The sequence below is a fragment of the Camelina sativa genome, chromosome 10, assembly GCF_030686135.1.
Source record: "Camelina sativa cultivar CO46 ecotype springtype chromosome 10, ASM3068613v1".
In the NCBI taxonomy this organism is placed as follows: domain Eukaryota; kingdom Viridiplantae; phylum Streptophyta; class Magnoliopsida; order Brassicales; family Brassicaceae; genus Camelina; species Camelina sativa.
In genome coordinates, this window is record NC_141889.1 from 20,139,847 (window position 1) to 20,150,534 (window position 10,688).

Below are 10,688 nucleotides of genomic sequence, written 5' to 3' on the forward strand. Positions count from 1 at the left end.
ATGTCTAATGATCCACAAGTTCAAGCACTTATGGGAGAAATGCGACGGTTGATGAGGGTTGAGATGAGTGCAATCTACAAGAGGTTGGATGAAGTACAAGTGGAGGCACAACAAAGACAACCACAAATGTTGCAGCATAGAAGAGAAAGAGATCAACTTAGAGTATTAAGGGTTGATGATTATTACACTACTCAATCATCAAGAACAAGCCATAGGAGGCCACAACATAGAGATGGCATGGATCAAACTTATGACAACATTGGAGGTAATAAGTTGGAGATTCCTACCTTTCAAGGCAGGAATGATCCAGATGCATACCTAGAGTGGGAGAAAAAGATTGAGTCGGTTGTTAGTTTTCAAAACTATTGCGAAATGAAGAAGGTACGAGTTGCAGTCACTGGATTTTGTGATTATGCCATTACTTGGTGGGATCAGTTGGTGATAAGCAGGAGGAGAAATGGAGAACACCCTATTGAGACTTGGGAAGAATTGAAGTCTATTTTGAGGAAACGATATGTTCCCAACCATCACCATCTTGGTTCAAATCATATTCTAAGGAGGCCTTCTAGACCAACTGATGGAGCGTCTACTGTCACACCAAGTTACCAACGAGAAAGGACATCTCTTGTTTTTAAAGAAGAGAAAGCTGCTTTTGTTTCGTTACCATCACCAAAGGAGCACAAGGAGTTGTTGGTTCAGAAAAATCTGTTAAAAATAGCAAAATCACCGAGTAAGCAAACAGAAGCCGAGGAACCAAAGCACAAAGAGATCAGCAAAGATCAGAGTGAGGAAGCCGCGAAGAAAGGCATTATCATCAACAACCTTGATAGTATGGATGATTCATCTGATGAACCAACAAGGAGAGAAAAGCCAACATTCCATTTATCGTCAAGCAAGATAGAGCAAGTTGTTGATTTTGTAGGAACCAAGAAAGATCTCACTATAAACTGTGCAAATCTTCCTCATGGTAAGCCACCAGAGTCACTTCAACACTCTCCAACCCAAAGTCTTACAATTTTGAGGACGAAACTTTTTCAAGAGGAGGGGTATGATATGATCATGAGACCATCCAAGACGACCCTTGAGTCTTGCTCAACACGAACGAAGTCAAAGATCAACTCTTCCTACCAAACTGCTATTTGGGATGCATTCTTACCTCATCTAGAGCATATCTCGAAGTTGAATCAGTCCAATCAGAGTTTAGGTGAAGGAGTTATTCATTTTACAAATCAGGTGAACTCATGGCTACGCGACTTAGACCTACGAGAATTCAAAGGAGGATTCCGACCAAGCCAGAAGTACTCAAGCTATGAACAAAACTGTTCTGAAATCTTGATCCATCCTAGAACCACTGAGAATTGGAAGCACGTTAAAATCAGTTCATACTTGAAAGATATGGATATTTATTGTTTTTAGTTTCAAGAATAGTACTTGGCTTTGTTACCAAGTTTTCTTATCTTATATAAACTCATGTAAGAGTAAAGAAATAATGAACAATCCAACTTTTTATCAAAACCTTTTCTTTTTGAGAGTGATTCTCTTCTGTTCTTTGTGAACAAAACCGATTGCTTGGTGTGATTCCAACAATCGAAACCGACTACTTGGTGTGATTCCGATAGTCAAAACCCCGATCTCCTTGGTGCGAGGCTGAGAGATCCGATCTTTTTGGTGTGAGGCTGAAAGATCAAACCGGTATATCAAGAGTCTTTCCGCAACTCTTGTGCGACCATTCATTCCACCATCCTTATTCTTGAGGCTTCGTCGTCTTTAGAATCAAGGTGTCTCTATCAACCAACTCGAAGGTGCCGAATCCTTGGGAGGATCATATCAAATCTAATATTCCAAGAGAGTTTAGTTTTTATGAGATTTTAAATGATTTTGATGATTTTAGGGAAGTTGATATGACTTTTTGTAAAAAAATTTCAAATCCCACCTAAAATTATGAGATTTGTTTTTTTTTGGAACTTTTAACTAAAGAAATCCTCTCAAATCCTCCATAATCCCTAAAAATTATTAAAATTCAAATCCACAAACTGTTATGAATAACAATGGATTTTAAGCTAAATTTTTAAATCATTAGTTCAATAATTCAGAAGACTTTTTTAAATACATGATTGAATATCATATGATTTGTAAATTTTATACAAATCACTTAAAATGTCAATTTGAATACACCCCCTTTAGAGTTAGTGGGCAGCTAAAGTTGGGTTTCTGAGAGGTCTGGTCGGTTTACTTAGAGAGTCAGGTCGGTCGTGTATGATCGGTTTAATTGTTTTGGTTTTCGTTTATGTTCAGTCTATTTAAATTACAATATATATAAACCCTTAATTATCGAAATCTATTAATAAATGACTGAAAAGAAGTACACAACATAACTAGGTTCGGACCCGCACGTATGTGCAGAGTTATTTTTCATAAATTATTAAAAAAACATAATTGTCAAGCTATCAGACCCATCTAATATGTCTGATTGCAACGTTTATTTTTTGTTTGACCCAAAAAAAACTCATTCCTCGTAATTTACATGAGTAAATAGTACATCCGCATATGTTCTGCTTGAATTCTTGTTCTGAAAATTCTCGTCCCGTTTTTTGTCATACATGAATATACCCACTCAAAAATTCTCACAACCTGATTATTATAGAAATAATTTGAACGATTTCCTAAAATATAATAAATCTGTTGTTTAATATTTTTTTCTTTCTAATATGTAAATTGGGTCAGTTTGGTGACATCGATATTTGATATGATTTTTTTTTAACCCTTAAGTGTATTCCCCAATTAATAATATAGATTTCCTTCAATTATTGAATGTAATATTCCATAGTTATATTAATGACAATTTCATGAAAATAATATAGTAAAAGAAGGGAAGAAATAAAATGGGATATAAAGTATTTTATATATGAGATACCCAGAAGGTATTTTATTATGGAGAATTCTATTAATTTGGATATTTTTAGTTTTTTTAAAGTAATATATGTGCTTATAATTGATGGAGATATAAAATTATAAAAGTGTTTTGTGAGGGGGAAGACTATAATTGGTCATTAAATCCCTTATATAATTGGTCTTAGTTACAGTATTATATCACTGGATTTAATAAATTTTTATTGGTCATTAGATCCCTATATATCTCAACTATTTGTATAATATTATTACTTGTTTTCATTTTTATTAAACTGGATTTTCTAAATTTTAAGATTTCTGTAAAAATACTATAACTACATATTTATATATAATGTTTAACTACATAGTTATCCAAATTAAATTATATATTCATGTCATTTCAATTGGTGATCATATGTTCTTTTGGGCAAATATAGTTATTGTTTTTAGCAAAAGAATAAACATTAAGCCAGTTTCAAATGATCTTCGATTCTTTCACTATTAGAGCTTTATAAAATTATTAGAAAAGTAACCTTATTTATATTTCTGAAAATATGATTTTAAATATATATATTTTTTACATCTCATAATATAGTCATATTATTATATTACAATACATAGTGAAATTAATTTAATTTTGAAAATGTGTAGGGTAATATTTATCAATTTTTGAATAATATTCACCAATTTTAGAATTTATAGGAGCAAAATATTGTGTATATAAATAAATTGAAGAGCAGTGGCAATTGACAATATATATATATATATATATAGTCAGTGGCAGTTTAATGTAATTTTATGGAATACGAAGGGTGAATAATAATTGGCTATGGAGCTCTCCGGCGACGACACATCAGATTTTTCTCCAAAATGCATCTCTTTTAATATATAGGGGATATGAAGTTATTTGGGTATGTCACTATGCATTATTTGTCTTTCTTGGGTGTTGTTGGTGTAGTTAAAATGACATTTGGGTAGTTCGTATGTGTGGCTATGTAGTTAGAAATAATTTATATTAACATTTTCAAAATATATTTTCAAGAAAATCTTTTATTTACTAATATATTATATAAAATACAGTACTATTGATTTAAATAATATATTAGGAAGTTTATCGAATGTAAATATGGAATATGAAAAATACTTATATACAGTATATGTATCGAAACAATATCTTCAATTAATTCTCTACTATAATTACAACCAAACACAATTAAAAGATTTTGTTTGACATATAAAATAATATTTTTAATTAAAATTATCATTTTCTTATCATCTTTGTTTGATTTATTTAGTTTATTTGTTTTCAATCATTATAAAATACGTAAAATTAATGTAACTATATTTGTTTTGCATTTTTTCGTTATTTGGATTTTGAAAAACGTGCATGTCTTACTTAAGCAAAGAAGAAAAATTGTGTTTGGATATCTAGCGGGATGGGTTTGGGTATTAATAGAAATTAAAAATTATATCATTAACTGTTAGACTGTTAGTAAATCATCAGTTCATTATTTTGTTAACACCATCGACATTAGACTAATAGACATATCTAATTGAGTTTATTAAATTACGATTATGTAAAGTAAACAAACAGTACTACGGTATACCACATGTTATCTTCTGAATTTAACAATTTAAACTGGTAAACCTAAATTTTTAAACCGGTAAACCTAATTAATAATACATAGATATAAGGGATATACATTTAAAATTTACAAAACATTAGTCATATATATAGTTAATCTACTAAAAAAGTTATATTTTGATTTTACTTTTAAAAATATAGTCATGCGGTGTACCGCGGGTTAAAATCTAGTTTGCAATACAATGTCATTATCTATATCATCATTACAAACCGAATATTAATTTTATGCTCTCCAACTTAACCAAAAAGAGCTAAAAATGTATATCAAAAAAATCTGTGGTTATATCAAACCAATCAGACGTCCACGTTAACAAAACTTCAACTATTTTTAAAAGATATTAAATTTCAATACAAAATAAATATAACAAAAAATTTCATCAAGTAATCGAAAAATACATTACTATAAGTTCATAATTTTTTAAGTTAAAATTTACAAAAGGATAATCTTGCTTATTATCGTTTATATTAAATAAATATTTCTTGACTAATTTTTCTATATCATAACAAAGGTATTTAAGCTTCTATCATAATTAATTTTCAAATGCAACATAAGACCATAATTTATTTTATTTTTGTCAAAAATGATGGTTAAAAGAGACAGACAACACAAATAAAGATAGTGACTTAGAATAAAAGATGATTGGTGAATATGTATATATAAGCATGTCGCACTGTTCTTTTATTTTTAATAAACATAATGGCTAAGTACAATATAAGACAACTTTACTACAAAACTTTAAATTAATGTTGTAAAATCTGTGAGATATGTTGCAAAACAAAATTAAATTGAGGAAATAGAAATTCATTTGCATTCTAGATAAAATTAATTAGGAAATTTTATTATTGAAGAAAAAAAGAATTCTTAATTTTTCCTGCTGACGTGGCAGACGATTTTTAGAGCGATTAGGGTTTGTTACGAGTTCTGCACGCATGCCACTGCCGTCGGCTCCTCCGGAGCACTCCGTTGAGGCTCTGGTGCCGGAAAAGGTTATTTCAAAACCGGTTTTGGTTGAGAATGATCAGACTATTACGTTGGATGGTTCAGAGGGAGAGCAGGAACAGGGCGCCCTGCTTCTGCAGAAGGAATCAGGAGAGGGTTCATCGGAGCAAAGGTTGGGTTCGAGTCAAGGGGTATCCTCCGCGACTACAGTTCCTCCTTTGGCCAAAAATTCGTGGGTCCAAGTTGCGAAGAAACACGTTTTCACTCAGCAGAGGTTTGTGGTTGATGCAGTTGATGGCAAGGAGAAAGTCACTGTCCCTAAGGAGGTTTTTGCGAATGCAAAACCTTTATGGGAGGATTTTGTTATTGGTAATTTTTTAACAGAGAAAGCACCCCATGTCGGAAAAATTCACATGATTGTGAACAAGATCTGGCGTTTGGGAGACAAAACAAATTTGATTGATGTTTTTGAGGTCAATGCTAACACTATCAAGTTCCGTATTAAGAATGAGGGAATTCGCAGAAGGGTTTTGAATAGGGGTATGTGGAACATCATGGATATCCCAATGGTAGTTTCGAAATGGACTCCTTTTGCAGAGGAGGTTCAACCTGCTATGAAATCCATACAATTGTGGGTCACTCTAACGGGTGTCCCTCCATCATTGTTCTCTGAGAAAGGTTTGGAGTTCTTAGCCAGTGTTGTGGGGAGGCCTATTCGGCTCCACCCGAAGACAGAAGCATGTGAGAGATTTGATGAGGCAAAGATTTTGGTTGAAGCAAATTTGAAAAAGGACTTACCATTGGAGTATGTTATTACAGGTGAAGAAGAGGGGGAACTTGATGTTGTTGTCAAGTACTCTTACCCGTGGTTACCGCCACGATGTAGTTGTTGTCAGAAAAATGGGGTCATCTACGAGAAACTTGTCTTTTTGTACCTCGTTCCACACCTTATTTTCAACCCTCTATAGATTCGCCTGTTCAGGATACTATAGTGGGGGATATTTCTTCACCTATGGTGGATGAACAAGCTCTAGCTGATCAACCTGATCAGGCAGAGCATTCAGTGGAAATTGCTGCAACAGAGGTCATTCCTCCGGGTGTTGGTAGTGGGGAGCTTGGGGGTGAGGAAGCTGGTTGGACTACTCCATCAAAGTAAGCCTGCAGTCCAGGGCAGCATAGTAGTGTGGAGAAGTTGAAGTTTGGTGCGGTTTCCATTCTCTCAAATGCTTTTTCTGCCCTAAGTGGTCAGGATGAGATGGCTGAGAAAGTGAGTGCTGAGGAGGAGGAGGGGACGTCTGTGGAGGACGAGACTACTGATGCGCCTTTGGAGGCTTCTGTAAAGCTTCCAAACGCATAGGTTGCTTCTCAACAGGTTGGTATTCAACTGCGCCAATCGCTTCCGCGAGAATCAAAGACTGCTCATAAGGTACTATCTGCTACTTCTACTCAATCCTCTAGGCTCCCTCCTAGAGATCAGAGTAAGAGGGCCACTACCAAACTCCATTAATGTCTGGTTTTTTTTGGAATGTGCGTGGGTTAAACAAATCAGCAAAACATTCCATCATTCAGAAATGGATTGTCGATCAGAAGTTTCAGTTTGGTTGTCTCCTTGAGACTCGAGTTAAAGAAACTAAGGTGCCTGTTCTTTGTGACAGGTTGTTTAAAGGTTGGACTGTATTGACTAATTATGAATTTAATAGGCGTGGTCGGCTTTGGATTGTTTGGCGTAATGATGCTCGTCTCACACCTTTCTATAAGAGTGGCCAACTGATCACATGTTCTGTTATGCTTGAGGGACTTGAGAGTGTGTTTTTCTGTTCCTTTGTTTATGCGTCAAATTCTGCTCGAGATCGAAAGGAGCTTTGGGCTGATTTACGAGATCATTCTGACTCTCCTATTATTCGGAGTAAGCCGTGGTTGATAGTGGGTGACTTTAATGAGACTTTGGACATGTCGGAACACTCTAGTGTTGATGATCACCCTGCACTCACTTTGGGAATGCATGATTTTCAGCAGGCGGTTAATTACTGTGCTTTGTCGGATTTAACTTCTCATGGTCCACTCTATACATGGTGCAATAAGAGGAAGGATGATCTCATTCTAAAGAAGCTGGATCGAGTGCTTGTGAACGATGTTTGGTCTCAAGTGTTTCCGCTCTCTTATAATGTTTTTGAGGCTGGAGGGTGCTCAGACCATTTGCGATGTTGGATCCACTTAAACATGTCTAATGAGGTGCAATCCAATACTCGTAAACCGTTTAAATTTGTCAACGCCATCGCTGAGATGGAGGCTTTTAAGCCAATGGTTGAAGAGTTTTGGAAGGAAACATAGCCCATTTTCATGTCCACTTCTTCTCTGTTTAGGCTCACGAAGAAGTTAAAGGCTCTTAAGCCGTTGATCCGTAGATTGGCGACTGAACGGATGGGCAATCTGGTAAAACGGGCAAAGGATGCATATCTTATGCTTTGTCAGAAGCAGGAAGCAAACCAACTAAATCCTTCTCCACAAGCTATGCATGAAGAAGCGGAGGCATATACCAAATGGGAACAGATTGCCGGCTTAGAGGAGAAGTACTTGAAGCAAAAATCAAAACTGCATTGGTTGCAGATTGGGGATCAGAACAACAAAACTTTCCACCGAGCAGTCGTGGCTCGTTTTGCGCAGAATTCAATAAGGGAGATTCGTATGCAGGATGGTAGTGTAACGGCTAAAGCCAAGGAGATAAAGGCAGAGGCGGAGAGGTTCTTTCGAGAATTTCTGCAGCATAAACCAGATGATTATGCTGTAGCTTCAGTTGTTGAGCTTCAAGACCTACTCTCGTACTGGTGCTCCGCAGAGGATAAGCAAAAACTTACTCGCCAAGTTACTGCTATAGAAATCAAACAAGTGCTCTTCTCGATGCCAAAGGATAAGTCCCCGGGACCGGATGGGTACACTGTCGAGTTTTACAAATCGATTTGGAGTGTGTTGGCCCAGAGTTTTTAGTGGCGGTTCAATCTTTCTTTGAGAAAGGGTTTCTGCCAAAAGGGGTAAATTCTACAATACTTGCTCTTATTCCAAAGAAGTTGGACGCCATGGAAATGAAGGATTATAGGCCAATCTCATGTTGCAATGTGCTTTATAAAGTCATATCCAAGCTCCTTGCCAATCGACTTAAACTGATTTTGCCTCTATTCATCTCGGGAAACCAGTCCGCTTTTGTTCAAGACAGACTCCTTATTGAAAATCTGCTTCTTGCCACGGAGTTGGTTAGTGGGTACCATCTAGATTCTATTTCCAGCCGATGTGCAATCAAAATAGATATCTCCAAAGCTTTTGATTCAGTTCAATGGTCTTTTCTCGAAAATGTGCTGCTCTCTTTGGACATCCCCTTCGAATTTATTCACTGGATTATGCTATGTGTTACCACAACATCTTTCTCTGTTCAGGTCAATGGAGAATTGGCTGGTTATTTCTGCAGTTCTAGGGGTTTGAGACAAGGTTGCTCTCTCTCACCATACTTGTTTGTTATTACTATGGATGTACTGTCAAAGATGCTTGATAGAGCAGCAGGTTTGAGGAGATTTGCGTATCACCCGCAATGCAAGAATCTCAAGTCTAACTCATTTAAGTTTTGTTGATGATCTAATGGTTCTCTCCGATGGTAAGCTGTGGTCTATTGAGGGGATTCTGGAAGTATTTGATAGCTTTGCAAAACGATCAGGGCTTCGTATCAGTATGGAAAAGTCTACTGTCTACCTTGCGGGTGTTACAGATTCTTGTAAACAAGAGATTATGGACCGTTTTCAGTTTGGTGTTGCTCAGTTTCCTGTACGTTACCTTGGGCTACCGCTAGTGACTAAGCGCTTCTCTTCTGGGGACTATAGTCCTTTATTGGAGAATATCAAAAAGAAAATAGGATCCTGGACGGCTCGCTTCCTTTCCTATGCTGGTCGCCTTAATCTTCTCTCCTCGGTCCTCTGGAGTATCTGCAATTTTTGGTTGTCAGCTTTTCGTTTGCCACGCCAATGTATTCGAGAGATTGATAAGATTTGCTCTGCATTCCTCTGGTCTGGACCGGCCCTCAACTGTCACAAGGCTAAGCTTGCTTGGGAAGATGTTTGCACACAAAAGACTGAAGGAGGACTTGGTTTACGATCTTTGAAGGAGGCTAATGATGTTTGTTGCCTGAAGTTAGTTGGTATGAATGGAGACTCCTTGTGGGTCCGGTGGTACCGACACTACTTACTACGGAAGGAGTCGTTTTGGTCTATCAACCACACTGCCTCCAGGGGATCCTGGATGTGGCGTAAACTCCTTAAATACCGTGATCTTGCCAAACAGTTTAGTAGTGTTGAGGTGAAGAACGGTGCTCAGGCTTCTTTTTGGTATGATGCGTGGTCTCCAATGGGGCGTCTGATTGATGTTGCAGGTGAACGCGGGTTCATTGATCTTGGGATAAGCCAACATATGACGATCGTTGAGGCATGGACACATCGTCGTCGGAGACGACATCGAGTAGAAGACGCACTAGCTCTAAAGTTCCAAACACACACAGATGCAGAGGATATCCCCTTTATGGAAAGGAAAAAACGATACCTATCGCACGAGGTTCTCAACCAAGGAAACATGGCTCCATATACGTACCACATCCGACCTGGTATCCTGGCACAAAGGAGTCTGGTTTGCCCATGCAACACCTAAGTTCTCCTTTTGTGTTTGGTTGGCTACGAGGGACAGACTCTCAACTGGGGATAGAATGATTCTCTGGAACAGGGGACTCTCCCCGACCTGTGTTTTCTGCAATCAGCCCATCGAAACTCGGGATCATCTTTTTTTTACTTGTGGCTTCACCTCAGGTATTTGGGATAATCTCGCAAAAAAATATACAAGACACGATTCTCTTTGAATTGGCACACTCTCCTTGGGACAGTCTCTGCTACTTGGACGACTACGAAAGAAGGTTTTCTAGCACGGTATAATTTTCAAGCAACGGTTTATGCACTCTGGCGTGAACGTAATAGGTGGCGGCATGGTGAGCACCCGATCACAGAAGTTCAGTTGATCAAGTGCCTTGATAGACAAGTCCGAGATCAGCTCTTAGCGATCCAAAGGAGTGGTGATAGGTGTTATGCTAATGCCTTACACCTTTGGCTAGCATCAAGATTTTAGCTATTAACAATTTTTACCACATTTTAAATTTCTCTTTTGAATACTATTTTGGCTAAAGGTTGC

General features: G+C 37.1%; 1 pseudogene; it reads left to right on the forward strand.

Moving 5' to 3' along the window:
* On the forward strand, positions 1-10,625 carry LOC147936280 (uncharacterized; annotated as a pseudogene).
* The last annotated feature ends 63 nt before the right edge of the window (positions 10,626-10,688 follow it).